The sequence below is a fragment of the Diorhabda carinulata genome, chromosome 1 (genome assembly GCF_026250575.1).
Source record: "Diorhabda carinulata isolate Delta chromosome 1, icDioCari1.1, whole genome shotgun sequence".
In the NCBI taxonomy this organism is placed as follows: Eukaryota; Metazoa; Arthropoda; class Insecta; order Coleoptera; family Chrysomelidae; genus Diorhabda; species Diorhabda carinulata.
This window is the reverse complement of record NC_079460.1, coordinates 209,062-224,756: the sequence shown is the minus strand read 5'-3', so window position 1 is coordinate 224,756 and position 15,695 is coordinate 209,062. Positions and strand designations below refer to the sequence as shown.

At 37.0% G+C, this 15,695-nt stretch overlaps 1 long non-coding RNA gene across 1 annotated transcript; it reads right to left on the bottom strand.

The window, feature by feature from the left end:
* Window positions 1-7,554: 7,554 nt before the first annotated feature.
* LOC130893486 (uncharacterized) lies at window positions 7,555-13,178 on the bottom strand. Its single transcript, XR_009059214.1, has 3 exons — window positions 12,822-13,178; window positions 11,023-11,623; window positions 7,555-8,347 (listed from the first exon to the last, which is right to left on the bottom strand). It is a non-coding gene; the product is annotated as an uncharacterized LOC130893486 (long non-coding RNA).
* Between the last annotated feature and the right edge of the window lie 2,517 nt (window positions 13,179-15,695).

The window sequence follows — 15,695 nt, the reverse complement described above, 5'->3', positions numbered from 1 at the left end:
TATTTCCCATTTTATTCTTGTTTTTTGCTATTTTCGGTATTGTTTCATTATCCTTTAGCACGTCCTTGATCTTGCCATTGTTTTCATTGCATATTTCCATATTACCATGGTTCATTAGTTTTTTTCGTCTCTTGAGACTTTATTTAAGTGCGCTGTCTCCATTCCAGGTGATCGTTCACTTGTCGTTCTTTTCCCACTGTTTTTTGGTAGGTTCCTTTCCATGTCCACCTGATCTTTTTGGAAACTATACATATCATAAACATTTCCTTCCACGTGCAGCTTATCGTATTTGATATGCGCTCTTTTTCCTTCTTGCCTCGCCTTCTTAAGGTAGGGTATTAGTACTTTCCTACTTTGTTGTACATTCTTGGTATAGTCCTCGTTGATCCATATATTCGTTCCCTTAAGTTTTTTTGCGCTTTGTAATATTTCCATTTTCCTTTCTCCTCTATTCATTTTTACAAGTACAGGTCTATTCTTATTTCCAGCAAAGTTTCCTATTTTTCTTATTTCACTTGCCTCTACGTTTAAGCTTACATTTATGCCGGTTTTATTTAGAGCACGTTCGACTTTTCTTTTAACCTCTTCCAATTTCTCGTTTTCATTATCTTCAATGCCATGGATTATAATATTGTTTCTATTTATTTCGCGCTCAATCATTTCCATTCTCGCTTCCTGTTTCTGTATCGTTTGTCTTAACTGTTCGTTTTCTGTTCTTATTTTTGCCATTTCTTGATTATTCTGATCTAATTTGTTGTCAATAGCCATTATTTTTTCATTTAAAGCTATAAACATTGCTTTTATTTCCTCCATGTCTTCATTCCTTTTTTCCATTTTTTGTCCGCTAACCACAGTTTAACAAATCAAGCGTACCGGAGGCGCTATTAGTCAAAAGCCTACTCGGTTCAACTTTCAACACGCCAGCGATCTGACCCAGTTTGCCAAACCGTCGTTAAATTCTTAATCCGCCTCTGTATTTTTATTTCTATTGGAATAGTAGATGCGATAGCAGCTGGTTTTCGCTTATCTTTTGGTTCTTTTTTTCTGATGTTAACAATTATTACTTGCTGAATTTTAATGGATTATAAATTTACTTTACTTTTATTATTTTATCGGTCAATCCACTGATAAATAACTACTTAAAACTGACTTACCGTTATGATGTATCAATCCTCAAAGGTTGTACACTATTTTTATAATTTATTTTTTACTTTTCACTAGTTTTTCTTGGGTTTTATGTAGACCGATCTAACACACTTCTGTTCACTAGCGAGCCAGGGCAAAACGTAATGAAATATATCCTTTCAAAAATATATTCTACTGCAAAAAACTTGTGCTATGGTAGACCCATGATAAAACAAATTTCTTTTGCAAAGGAAAATCTCCACCCAAACCAAATACGCAGTTTAGTCATCCGACCCGGGAGACATTTTCAAAAATTTCATCATGGCCGTACTTAAAAGTATTTGCCCACCTTTGCCCTGCTCCATTAGTGGAACGCCCTGTTTCTCGCCCCGCGATCGCAGCCATTACATTGGAGGCGTGCTCTGACCATCTAAATGAGCTGTTGCATTCATTTATTGGTCGTCTGTGGTAGCCTATGAATAAACATTTTAATACAGCCATTTTGTTTATTTGAAATTAAAATTTCAGTAAGTGATCATTGTATTCAAATAGACAACAAATATTTTTAACGAGTAGAATAGATAGATGCTTATCAAGATTTCGTTCGAGTCAATTTTAAAGACAGATTCCAGTTTAACAGAAATTTTGTTAAACCAACGGAAAACTTACCTACAGTATCGTATGTGCTGTAGAACTTCAGAGCTTAAGCGTATAAACATTGGATATAGAAGAGAAAATGTAAACTGATTACACAGACAGCGAATGTCTGTGATGGAAAAGAATTAATGAGAACGAATTGGAAGTCACTGAAGAAATAAAAAAAATAAACTAAAGATACCCAGATAACGATCTGGTATATAAAAGGCAACGATAATAAAGAAGAGAAAGTAACAAAACGAAGGAATCAATTAGTAATTATAACAGAATCCACGAAAAAAGACGAGACGTTATCAAAATAGGTACTTACTAAGTACAATATCTGAAAAGGTATAGATATATAATTTGCTTCAGATGTCAAAAACTAACAGAAGTAACTAAGTATACCTAATGAACAAGAGATGAAATTGTACCAACTACAGAAACTTTGAAAAGGGAAGTTAAAAGAACAAAAGAGGAGAATTGTGTGGATATAAATAATCGAAGTAATATATTTAAAATAAAACAAGAAAAAGAATCGAACATAACGTCGTATTCTAGTTATTTTCTTATTAGGAGAATGCTGTATTTTAGTCAAATCAATCAAAGAATATTGAATGTTTGACCGCAATTTGGAAAAACTTACAAAGCTATTTGCCTCCATGAGATATTCAAATAATTGGATGTGAGGGTCTATCACGTTTTTCTTCAAATACATTTTTTTATATTCGAAGATGCTATACAACAAAATAGGATCTAAAAGAAAGAGCAGTTTGGGCAGTAAATTTTAGCTAAGAAGGATAGGAGGAGCAAGAATATATGGGCGCTATAGTTTTAGGGTTGAGCACATTCAAAATATCGTGTTAGCAAGGAAATGCTATAACACAAGAGGATTTATGTTCATGTCAACAAAAAAATTAAAGGGTTATGAACTTGCTTGCTTTATAAAAAATGAGCCAAAGCTCTGCCACAAATAGCAAGCATCCAGTTCTTTTTTTCCCCGTTGCACAGTTCTAATATAGATACTAATTAGACTATTCTCCAGAAAGATCGAGGTCAATTCTTGGCCCTGCTTTATAAGAAAACTTGAACCAAATGAACGACTTCTACTCAATTATCTCGAACCACCCTCACACACACATACACACACACACACACACACACTCAGGCAGAGTCACCTTCTCTGACGGGGAGCATACTCCAATCGAGCGCCTCCCAGGTGGCGGATAGGGAAGGCTCGCCAGCAATGGAGGGTGCTGAGGAAATAAAATACTCAGGGCGGACCAAAGCCAAGAGAAGATATCGTTGTTAAACTAAACCTTTTTTTCCAAGATGAGTGATATTTCAAAACATCAAGTATTACCCCAGGTGAGTCCCAATCTCACCGTTGGTTCCGATCGAGTGAAAGCCTCAGTGGCCAGCGTAAGCTCCCAGGATTCTGGGGGGAGCAAAATATCACAATTGTGGCAAACAACAAAAACCAAGCGGCGAAAGCTGGTAGTTGCGCGTTAACAGCGTCGAAACTCACAGCGTCTGGTAAGGGCTTGACACCAAGCCTTAACACGCAGAAGAGCTGCAGTGAAGGTGACGTGACCAGCGTAGGTCTCCAACCACCGCAGTACGAGAAGATTGGCCATCTGCTTAAAAAACTGATGGAGTTCATTGGGCCGAAACACAATGTGCACAAGGAGATAAAGACCTTGGGGGCCGGGATACAAACCGCCTACGATAGACTAGGCACAGATCTGGAGCTCGCTTCCCATGAAACGCAGACCACTCCAAGTTTAGAGAAGAGGTAGCCACGAGAATCGGCGACGAAGATGACACCAGTGCCGATTCAAGTACAGCCCCAGGGGATGCAGAATGGTCCCAAAACGAAGAAGAGGCCACCTGGCGTCGAACTATCGCCTACACCCCGAAGGAATACTGTCCGTGAAACCGGGCCGTGCGACGGGGAAACCTAGCGATGTAGACACCAGAATGAAGACAGAGGACATAATCCCGTCACCATCTTCGCTTGACACGGAGCGCAACCAGCGCAAACCGCGCTGGAAAGATGGACACCACGAATGGGTGAAGGTTGACAACAAGAAGAGGACCAATAAGAAGGCCATCAAAAGGCAAAATAAGGGTCTACCGCCAAACGCATTGGTACTCCACAAGTTGGAAGATACGTTGAGTTACGCGGAGATAATCCAAACCTCAAACAAGTGGGGGAAAAATCTGAGAAGATTCGGCGCACAGCAGCTGGAAACCTACTGATCTTGTTCGGTAAAACGAAGGAGACGGAGATAGAAGGCTACCGGGCGACCATCATGGAAACGCTGAAGGATGATGCGACAGTAGAGATGAGGATTCCAGAGACGGAAATAGAAGTCATGGGCCTTGACGAATGGGCAAACAAAGATGAGGTAATCAAACTTCTGAAAGACCACATCCCAGATCTGAAGAATCTCACCACCGACGCAGTGAAATCCCTGAGAAAAAGCTGGTCCTCGTCGCAAATTGCGGTGGTCTGCCTGCCGGCCGTCCACGTGAGGAAAGCGGCGATGCTTGGTAAGATCAGAGTAGGTTGGGGCACAGTCCGCATCCGTGAAAAAGTGTCACCGAGCAGATGCTTCAAGTGCTGGCATTTCGGCCATAAAGCCCTTGACTGCAGAAAGAAAGTGGACCGCAGTAAGATCTGCTTTAAGTGCGGGCAAGACGGGCATAACGCAACAGTGTGCAAAAATCCTCCTAGCTGCATTCTCTGCAGGGAGAAAGATCTACAGAGTGACGGTGGGCATACGGCCGGGGGATGGAGCTGTCCTATCTTCCAAAACGCCAGAAGAGCTGTGTTGAGTATGGAAAATGAGAGTGCTCCAACTTAACCTCAACCACTGCAGGGCAGCCCAGGACTTACTCACACAGCGAGTTAGAGAACTGGGCGTTGATGTAGCAATGATGTGTGAACAACACACTGACCTTGAGACTCAACCTTGGGTCTCAGGCACCACCAAAACGGCAGCAATATGGGCATGTGGTAGACTGCCGTTCGAACAGCTATCTACTGACCCCATCCGATGGTTCGTCAGGGCCAAGATAAGGGGGTTCACCTATACATCTGCTATGCGCCACCGAGTGCATCATTCGAAGAGTTCGAAAATTCCACGGCATCTTAGCAGAGGACGTGAGAAGACACGAGCCAGCCGCCATCTCCGGAGATTTCAATGCCTGGTCCATCGAATGGGGCAGCCGCGAGATGGACAGGAGAGGGGAAGCCCTACAAGAAGTTTTCTCGACACTGAACCTCATTTTGATGAATGAGGGGACTACGAGTAACTTTGTGAGGGCGCCGCGAGCTCCATCATCGACCTGACGTTCATTATCAGCGCCCTCGCGAGAGGGGGCTGTGAATGGAAGGTGGATGAGGAGTTCACAAATAGCGACCATCAGGCTATAATCTGGGAAATCAACATCAACTCCAGAAACGGGCGGCGCCGAAGAGGTATAAGGAGGCAGACAGTGGGCTGGAATAGCAAACACTTGGACGTAGAGACCTTCAACCTCGTGATGAGGGAATCTGCAACGCCTCAGTCGACAACTGCTGAAGGCATCACAGAGGAGGTAGCAGCGGCCATTGAGGCAGCTAGCGACGCGTCAAGGTGTCGCCCAAGTAACGGCCGAACACCAGTATACTAGTGGAACTCGACCATCGCACAACATCGGCGAGAATGCCTCAAGGCAAGAAGGCAACACCAGAGGGCCCGTAAGAGAGACCGGTAAACGACCGAGGAACTGAGACGAAACTATGAAGAGAAGAGGCGCCTCCTTAAAAACGCCATCAACTCGAGTAAACGAGATTACTGGAAGGAACTCTGCGCGGAAGTTGATCGGAACCCTTGGGGCAGACCGTACAAAACGGTCATGCATATCCCAGGAGTGAACATGGAAGAACTCATGAAGGCCTGCAGCAGATTGCAGAACGGCAAGGCACCAGGTCCAAGCGGCATGCCCAACATCGCATTCAAGAGTTCAATTGCCGCGAGACCAAACATATTCATAGACATGTACAACGCCTGCCTCCGACAAGGTGTATTCCCATCCCGATGGAAGCAGCAATGGTTGGTTCTTCTCCCAAAAGGACGACCCATCATCGTTTCGTCCACTCTGCATGCTGTACTCAGAAGGAAAGAACATGGAGGGATGGTGGCTGACAGATTGGAGCAGTACATCGACCCTCAACTCTCCGAATTCCAATTCGGATTTAGGAAGGGCAAATCCACCATCGACGCACTGGAACTCGTCACGAACACTGCGAAGGAATCCATTTCTTCCAAAAAGTATTGTCTCATCGGCACCCTCGACATCAAGAACACGTTCAATTCGGCCCGCTGGGATCGAGTCTTGGAGGCTCTTGATAAAATGGGCGTACCCTACTATCTACAAAGGATGGTCAAATCGTACTTTAGCGATCGACTACTACACTACGAGACGGAACAGGGACCAGCGGTGCATCGGGTCACGGGAGGGGTACCTCAGGGTCTCAGGGTCGTACTCGTGGAGAAACATCTGGAGGAGCTACAAGCAGCATTCTCCACAACTATCAAGAGGATAAGACAGTGGATGCGTTCAGCTGACCTGTCTTTGGCGGAGCACAAGACGGAGGCACTTCTCGTGAGTAGCCGGAAGAAAATGGAGACCATCACCATTAGAGTAGGCGACCACGACATCCAGTCCCAATATTAGGTACCTTGGAGTAGTCTTGGATGCCTGACTAAAATACAAGGAGCATATAGCTAGCGTCAGCAAGAAGGCATCAGCAGTCCAGGGCGCGCTTTCACGGATGCCCTTCATCGGAGGCCCCAGGCAAACCCAGGCAAACCCGGAGACTGACTGTAGTCAGCTCCGTCCTGCTGTATGGAGCACCAGTGTGGGCAAAATCGCTGGAGATTACATCATACCGCAAGACAAAGTCATCAGTCCGGCTTTTCTCATCGATCAGAGTGGCGTCAGCATACCGAACGGTATCACACGACGCGGTCAATGTCGTAGGAGGAGGATATCATCAAATGGGTCAATCGCCAGCACGGGGAAGTCGGGTACTACATCAGCCAGCTCTTGACAGGACATGGGTGCTTCCAGGCATACCTACACAGATTCAAGAGAAGTGACTCCCCAAACTGTCATCATTGCGGTGATGCGACCGAGGATGCGGAGCACGTGTTCTTCCAGTGCCCCTCTTATGAAGAGACACGGGAGGAACTAGAAAGGAACCTGGACCACACCATCAGTTCAGAAAATATAGTGGAGAACATGCCGAAGAGCCAAGTAGCATGGAACAAGGTAGCGGAGTACGCGGAGACCATCATTAAGGACCTCCGCACCACGTACGAAAAGTATCAGTAACATCATATAAGAACGCCCCGGCGCAGTAGTATTTACAAAGAGTGCCGCCGAGGAACCACCGTTCCAGGAGCAGGGTCAGAGGTGTTAGGGAAGGTTTAGTGCGGTAAGAATCCCACATAATTCGCCTGGCAGGTAGAAGGTTCATCCAAGCGAGTACCTTTTGAAGGTTCTCCCCTGCACCTCATCAATCTAAACACAAAAACACACACACACTGAAAGAATAAACAAAAAAATTGTTAAAAACTATCGATTGCATGCATTTAGTAACAAAATTTCAATTTCAAGAACGAGGAAAAATATGTAATATTAAACAGAAATGCCTATAATATAAAAAAAATCGAAACATGGAACACAAAAACTTAAAGAGAGAGTCGACAAACCAGAAGAATTATTGAAATAAGTAGAAAGAGGCACAAAATAAGTATATTAAATCAAATAATTGACATAAAAAAACTAAACAATAAATGATACACACACACACGCGCGCAAATCGATATCAGATTTGTAATATTTTCTGGCTCTACTCACTATTGGAGAAGGGAGACCAGAAAATAGTGATATGAGTTTTATGACAAAAAAAGTATTAAAAAAATGAACTAGATCCTATTTGGAGAAGACATCATTCAATTACAATTTGATATGAATTAAGAGCTACACTGGTCAAAATTATACCTATAACACAAACGTTCAATACTCTTTTTATCACAATATTTAGAAATATATAATTGAAAATATTTTTAATTATTGAGATTATCTTTTACACAAGAATATTTTCCAAACTCTACAGGATGAGTACGTATTCTCACTGATATGCTATACTGATCTTTATATTATAAATTTTTCTTATTTTGACCAGTGTTACTTTCAATATTGAAAAATCTTAACTTCAAAATTCGAATGTTTCCATCAATAAAATTTACTCGACAACAAATGGAAAGTTTCCAATTACTCGAAGACATTTGATTACTTGAATTTGTCAATAAATTGGAGTGGTTGTGAGAAAGACCGGAAGAATCTTGATCCGTATTTTGGTTACTGGGCGTTATCGATCTCACCATATACTGCTTATTAGATTCCACTTTAAGAAGAGTAACATGAATTTGTCTTTTAATTACTTTTTCATTCAAAGTTGTTGAAGTTTCAGTTTTTTTGATATCTGATTATTATCCGGACTCCTCTTCCTCTTCAGATAAATTTCCTGAAATTAAAATAGAATTATAACAGAAAAAAGCAATCTCAATTTCTTATATCTTCTTTTTCTTATTCCAATGACTTGTGTTTACTGGGTGATGTTTAATCTTATTTGTGATTCTGATGACCAGCTATCTTGCCATCTTTTTTGTGGTCTTCCTCTTAATCTTTTCCCTTCGGGTTTTCCATCTCTTATGATCTTTGCTAGTCTGTGCTCCTCCATTCTCGTTACTCGTTGATTCCTATTTCTTCTTCTCTCTATCTTACTATATCCTGAATATTACATTGTTGCCGGATATCTTCGTTTCTTATATGGTTTTGTCTAGTCTTTCCTATTATGCATCTTAATGTTTTCATCTCAGTTGTTCTTAGTGTTTGTTTTGTTTTCTTTGTATCAACTCTGGTTTCTATGGCATACCTACGTCATTTTGTCCATAATCAGGTTAAATAGAAATGGACTTAAGCTGTCTCCTTGTCTTATACCTGTGTTCACCTTTATTACTTCAGATAGCTTTTATTTTAGTGGAGTAGTTGTAATTGAGTTCTTCTAATAATTTTTATTATTTTAGGAGATACATTTTTTTCTTTAAGTAAGTATACTATGTCATTGAGTCTCATTTTATCGAATGCTTTTGTTAGGTCCACGAAACACATGAAGATAGGGTTGTTGTATTCTCTTGACTTTTCCACTAATTGGCAAATTATAAAGATGGCATCTGTCGTTGATCTGTTCTTTCTAAGACCTTGCTGTTCTTCGCATATTGGGATTGTTGCTCTTAGTTCTTTGGCTATGATTTTGGTGAAAATTTTCGATATTGTATCTAGCAGTGATATTCCCCTATAGTTTTATGACTTGTTCTAATCTCCTTTTTTAAATATTAATGTAGTCAAACTTTTATTCCACTCTAGAGGTATCTTTTCTTCTTCAATGATTTTATTGAAAATTTTTGTTATTTCCTTTATTAGCTTTGGTCCTCCATATTTAATTTGTTCGTTTATGATCGTGTTTTCTCCTGGTACTTTTCGATTTTTCAGTTACGTATTGCTTTTTTCACGCGATTTTCTGCTATTACCCAATTTGAGCCTATTGTTTCTGTTTTGTCTTGAGCATTATTTTCTTTTGAATTGTATAGTATCTTGTGCATTCTCCCATTTTTATTGAGTTAATCTTTATGTATTCATTTAGCCTTCTTTTAGTTGATCGTAATAGTTTCCACACTCTTTTTTGACTATGATAAAAATCATGCTCGATGTCTTTCGTGAATCTTTCCCAATATTCCTCTTTGATGGTTTTTATCCTTGCATTCACCCTGTTTCTTGTTGCTATATAATTTGCGTGTTCTTCTGCTATTTTGTTGATTCTATATTTCAAGTATGCGTCTCTTTTTTCTTTGCATATGATTTTTACCTCTTCTGTAAACCAGGGTTTGTTGCCTTTCCTTGTTATTTACATTTATCTTTCTTGTTCCAAGTGCTTCTCTTGAAGCTGTTATTATGTTGTTGGGTATTCTTTCTCGGCATTGCTCTACATCATCGTTGTGTGTTATTTCGTTTTCTTCTATTTTTAATTCTAAATAGTCTATTTTGATACAGGATTTTTGTACTTTCGATTTCTAGTGATTCTATATTAGTTTTCTCTATGCATTCTGGTTGGATTTTCATCAAAGGTGGTCTCTGTAGTCTTATATTGCTTAACACTAATTGATGGTCTGATCCTATCTTGGCTGAGGATAGTACTCGAACATCCAGTATGTTCTAGGGCTGTGTTTTTATTAATTATTATGTAATCTATTACGGATTTCTTTCCTCTTGTATCTGCCCAAGCATATGTGTGTTGAGGTTTGTGTTGGTAGAGCGTGCTGTTAATTCTTAGTTCGTTGTGTGCACATTATTCTATTAGCATTTCACCTCGGTCATTTACTACATCTTCATTAAATTTTCCTTTAACTCTATCTAGTATTTCGTTTCCCACTCTTGCGTTCAGGTCTCCCATGATAATTATTCTGTCTTTAGAAGGTATGTTATTGAGTTCGTCTTGTAATTGGTCGCAGAAGGCTATATATTCTTCCGCTGGTTTCGCGGCATCTGGTGCATAGGTCGATATAATGTGCGTTGATGTTCTTTCGATATTCAATGTTGCTATTAGTATTCTATCATTTACGTACTTAACGTCAGTTATGTGTGTTATAAATTTTTCATCCCTTTGAGAACTGTCGGTAAGTTTTTATTTTAGTAGGAAATTTTTTTTCTGATGATGAATTATTTATAGCATATAAATTTGTCGATGACTTTTGAGGGCATGACTGGGAAAAATCACTTTTTTTTATCCGTTTCTTCAAGTTCCGTTGTAATATTTTTCGAATGTTGCTCATAATTAAGTCCCGAATCGGATAATATGCCGCACACAGTTGTTTTGTCTTCATAAATAGCCTGTTTTGATATAGAGTCTAATTCCACATTTATTGAATCCAGAAAATTACAAAAGAAAATTAAATCTCATGTTAACAGTATAATAGGAAGAATGAATAATTTCCAGTAAAAATTTTGAATTAATTACATAAATTTTATCAATTTCGATAAGTAATACTTACACTACGGTTCCAAAAATTTCAACTCAATTTTGAGAAGTACATGCATTTATGAGAATTTTATATACCCACATTAAAACTGAATAAAACTTACCAGAATGCTCCACAGCCGCTACGGCAACAAGCGGATTGATATTGATTACTTCCTGTTTATGAGAATCTCCTAAGGTTGATATTTTTTGATATTTTTTCGTCCAATTTCTTGGACAAATCTTTTTATATCGTCTGACTGGAATTTCGTAGTTGTTCTCTTCTTTTGGACTAGTTGGTTTTTCTTTATTTTCTTCTATAATACCACTTTCTCTGTTATCTTTTTTGATTTGATAGTCTTAAATCAATATTTCCATTTTCATAAATGAATTTGTCTACGTTGCCGTGATTAAATCATTTACTCGAAATATACAGTTGAACATGATATTCATAAATTCTTTGTATCTCTCTAGTGGAATCTCCATTTTGTGAAAAATTTGTTTTAGACTTATTGGAGAATTTTAAAAGAGGCCTGAGCATGTCAGTGATGGTATCCGAAGACTCGGTGACCTTGAATGCTTCCCACATGAATCCCTTGTCTTTTCCACTCACTTCATTACCTCTTTCACTACAAGATCTATTTACTTCGACATCTAAATCCATAAGAGAATTTAGAAACTCGTTTTCTTCCGCAGTTAATGTCATTGTTATTGATGATGGATTACCTAGGCAAACGAAATTCGAATTGAAATTTGTCAAATGTGGTTCATTTCGAGTTTTGGAAATAAGATTGATAAGTTAATGAGTCAATTTTGTTGATCTAATATTTTAATGAAGTAAACTCATAGAAAGTGAATAACTATACAGTACGACACAATTATATACGAATACACACTATATAGACAATAAAAATAAATAAAATTATTGATATTTAAAATAATTAAAAATGAAATAGAAAAATCAGAAATAAAGTTAAGATTTAACGCAATATATTGACAAAATAATCACGAATTAAACTGAAATGGAAATCTTGTACAACTCCAAATTAGTACATTGAATAATAAAAATGATATGAAGTTTAATGAAGCGAAATATTAAGAAACATTTGAAACAGGAGTATTTGGAAAATAAAGGAGTTTAGTTGAGATTAGACTATTCCATAAATCTTGTCATAATTCCGAAAAATTGTCTTTAGATAGACATTAACAATAAATACATAAATTGAATCAAAAATCTAGAAGCGGCGAAATGTTTGTGATTGAATGGAGAAAAATTAGTAATTCCAAACAGTAAAAATATTCATATTGAAATATTGAAGAGAAAAACAAAGATTTCAAAATCTTTACAACTATTCAAACTTGTTTATTGTTGGAAATAAGAATAGACTAAATGGACACTTAATTAGAATTCAATTGAAAAGATGTAAAGCTATGCCCCACAAGATTACCGATAATATTCATTCAAATGTTTGTCTCCTAACGAAATTAATCAGAAGTGTTATTAATTATAGAAAATAAATTTGCTTAATATGGATGTTTTATCAGGATGCCTTTTCCTTTAATGTGAAGCTTTTCACATGCACAAAAAAATTATATATGAATATATTTGTTTCAGCTTTGAAAATAATTTAAATTTAAAAAATTTGTTATTTAAAAAACTAATAAATACTAAAATAACGACTCATACTTTATCAAGTTATTTGAACAACTAAGACATATTTTTATAGTAAGAGTGGGGTAAGAGCAGGTAATTGAAAGCAAAAGGATTATATTTACAATTTATTCTTCACTTTTATCACAAATATCTGCAATCTATACATAGTTGATACCAACCGTCATTAAAAATCAATTATGAAACAGAGAGATCAAGTTTTGTAAATATTTATTATATAAACCGGCTACCTGCTAATTGAATCATACTTACCCCATTTTACCAACGTAGGTAATTTTTCTTTGTTGTTGTCAGGAAAGAAAACTGTTAAAATGATTGGTATTCAAGTTCAATAGTTTCTCTTTTTGATGGTTATTGGCATCATAGGGTTTTGAAAAGGTTTAAAAATTTTAACAGATTCATAGTGTTTTAATATCAATAATAATCAAAATCATTCGTAGTGACTTGAACTAACTTTCTATTGAATTCATTTGAATTTCAAAGAAACAGTGGTGGCTAACGAAATTCTATAATGGCATTATAAGGTTTTGAATGGGTTTTCCATTTCCTATCTCTTATAGTACTTCGACTGTCTAATTATATATTTTGTTGAATTTATTTTTTCAAAACCTGAAATATGTACATGATTAGGTTATTTAAACCAGTTTTCTTATTAATGCATTGATCATTTTGAGCAATATACGTCTCCATCGTCAAAAATTTTGATGGAAGGCGAGCTAGTGCTTTAATATCGATAATATTCAAAATCATTCGTAGTGACTTGAATTAACTTTCTATTGAATTAACTCGAATTTCAAAAAAAATGTAGTGGCTATCGAAATTCGGAAATATTACTCAAATGAACTATGCTATTACTATGTTAATACGTTTTGGACGAATACGATATGGACGAACTTGTCCACAACTATTCCGACACCCCTATCTCTTACATGTCAAACACAAGCTTTTGCCAAAGGATTATTTACACTATCACGCTCAAATCCATAAAAATAAAAACCATAATTTCCCAAACAGAGGATGTCATCTCTGAACTTCCTCCCAACCAAACCGAAATTATTAGGAAAATATTTGCCAAGGTTCTCCGAACATCAAAAACTCCTCCTTCCAACCTGAACTCCAAGGAGCGACAGGCTCTCAAAGATATTTATAACAATCCTGATATTGTTGTCCTTTCAGTCGACAAGGGCGATTCCACAGTCGTCCTCATTACCTCTCCTTATCTAGATAAGATGAATAATGTTTTTAATACATTATAAACGACCCCACCTCATAAAAGCAAAATACAACGGAAATTCGTATTAACAAATCCAAACTTCTTTACGACATCAAAACCTAACTCATACCTCGAGAAAAATAATCCCGTCTTCCTCGAATATACGGTCTTCCGAAAATTCACAAACCCGATCTTCCACTGCGTCCCAATTTAGTGCATTTAATTGCCTCACCGAACTCACGGCCAGACATCTTGTTGAAATTCTTGACTTGACTTACTCAAAGGTTCCGATATTTCTCCTACTGATATTCTTTTCAGCTTTGATATTATTTCCTTATTTACCAACATCCTCATCGATGACACATTGTCTATCTTGGAAAATAGTCACCACATCGCCCCAGATTACCATTCGCTCATCAAACATTGTTTGTCCAATACCTCCTCCATATTCCAAAGAAATTATTTTGAAAATAAAGCACTATCCTCCTCGCCTCTCCACTCAAGCTGTTGGCTACGGTATGTTGATGACGCTTTTGTCATTTGGCCTCATGGAAGAGTTCCAGCTCCATCTGAATGGCGAACATCCTTGTATACGGTACACGAAGGAGGTGTAGATCCTCAGATGCGAAAAAAAAAAATAAATTAATACCTACAGTTCTAAATTTAAAATTATCCTATATAAAATTTACGAATAGTCGTCTGCAGCATGAATATCAAAAACAAGTTTGATCTAAGTTTATTTTCCAAATCATACAACTATCTATTACAGTATCAATAACTCTTATAAGAAAATAAGAAAATGACTTAAAAAACATAATAAATAATTAAAATAAATGAAGTAATTTCTATCAATATTTTCCAGAAATTTCAAGGAAAAATTCGAGAAAGAACTGAATCACTTTTTAATAAATGCAAAGAGAGAAATATTGAGAAAATTGATAACCTAATATCAAAACAACAACCTATTGCTAGGAATAGAAATGAAATAAAATCAAAATGGATCGAAAATTTAACTGATACTATCATACCAGATGAAGTGAAAGAAGTTTTATCTTTACGTCCCAATTTTGCACAAAATATTTCTAGAGATAGTGACAAATATCTTATGTAATATGGAATGCAGCACCAGTCATCTAAAAAACGAAATTCAAAATAAAATAAGGTCTGATACTTGTAATATTATCACTAATCTCAAAAATAAATTGAAAAACAAACAACAACAGACTAATATCAAGCAAGTCCCAAAATATAGCTGAAACCAAAGAATTTATCAATCAAAACAGTCATCTCAAAATTTTGAAAGCAGATAAATCTAATAAAACTGTTATTATGAAATCAGAAGATTATAGTAATAAAATGAAGAAATTATCAAACGATGAGACAACTTACAAGAAAATTAAACAAGATCCGAGAACCTACGAATTCATATCAAAAACAGAATAATGATCTAATTCGTAATTAATAATGGAAAATCTCGAGGAAAGTGTTCTAAGTAAACTTGATATAAATATTCCATTCTTTTTCCGATATGTGGATCATTGTATTACTGCCGAACCAAAGAATCAAATTGAGAACATAAATAAAAAATTCAATTCTTATCGCAATCGAGATCGAGCAAAATAATAAAACAATTTTCTTGATGTCACATTATATAAAATTAACAATAACATAAAAACAGATAGAACAGATTGGTAATCGAAACCAACTTGGTTATCAAGATATTTGAACTTCAATTCGTCTCATCCTATGTCACAAAAAAGTTTAGCGATAATAAGTTTAGCTGATAGATCTATCCAACTATCAGATCCTGAATTTATATGTTTAGCTATTCAAAAAGCAAACACTGCATTGAAAGAAAATCGTTATCAGGAAAAAATGATTAACAACATATTTAAAAAAATGATAAACAGATA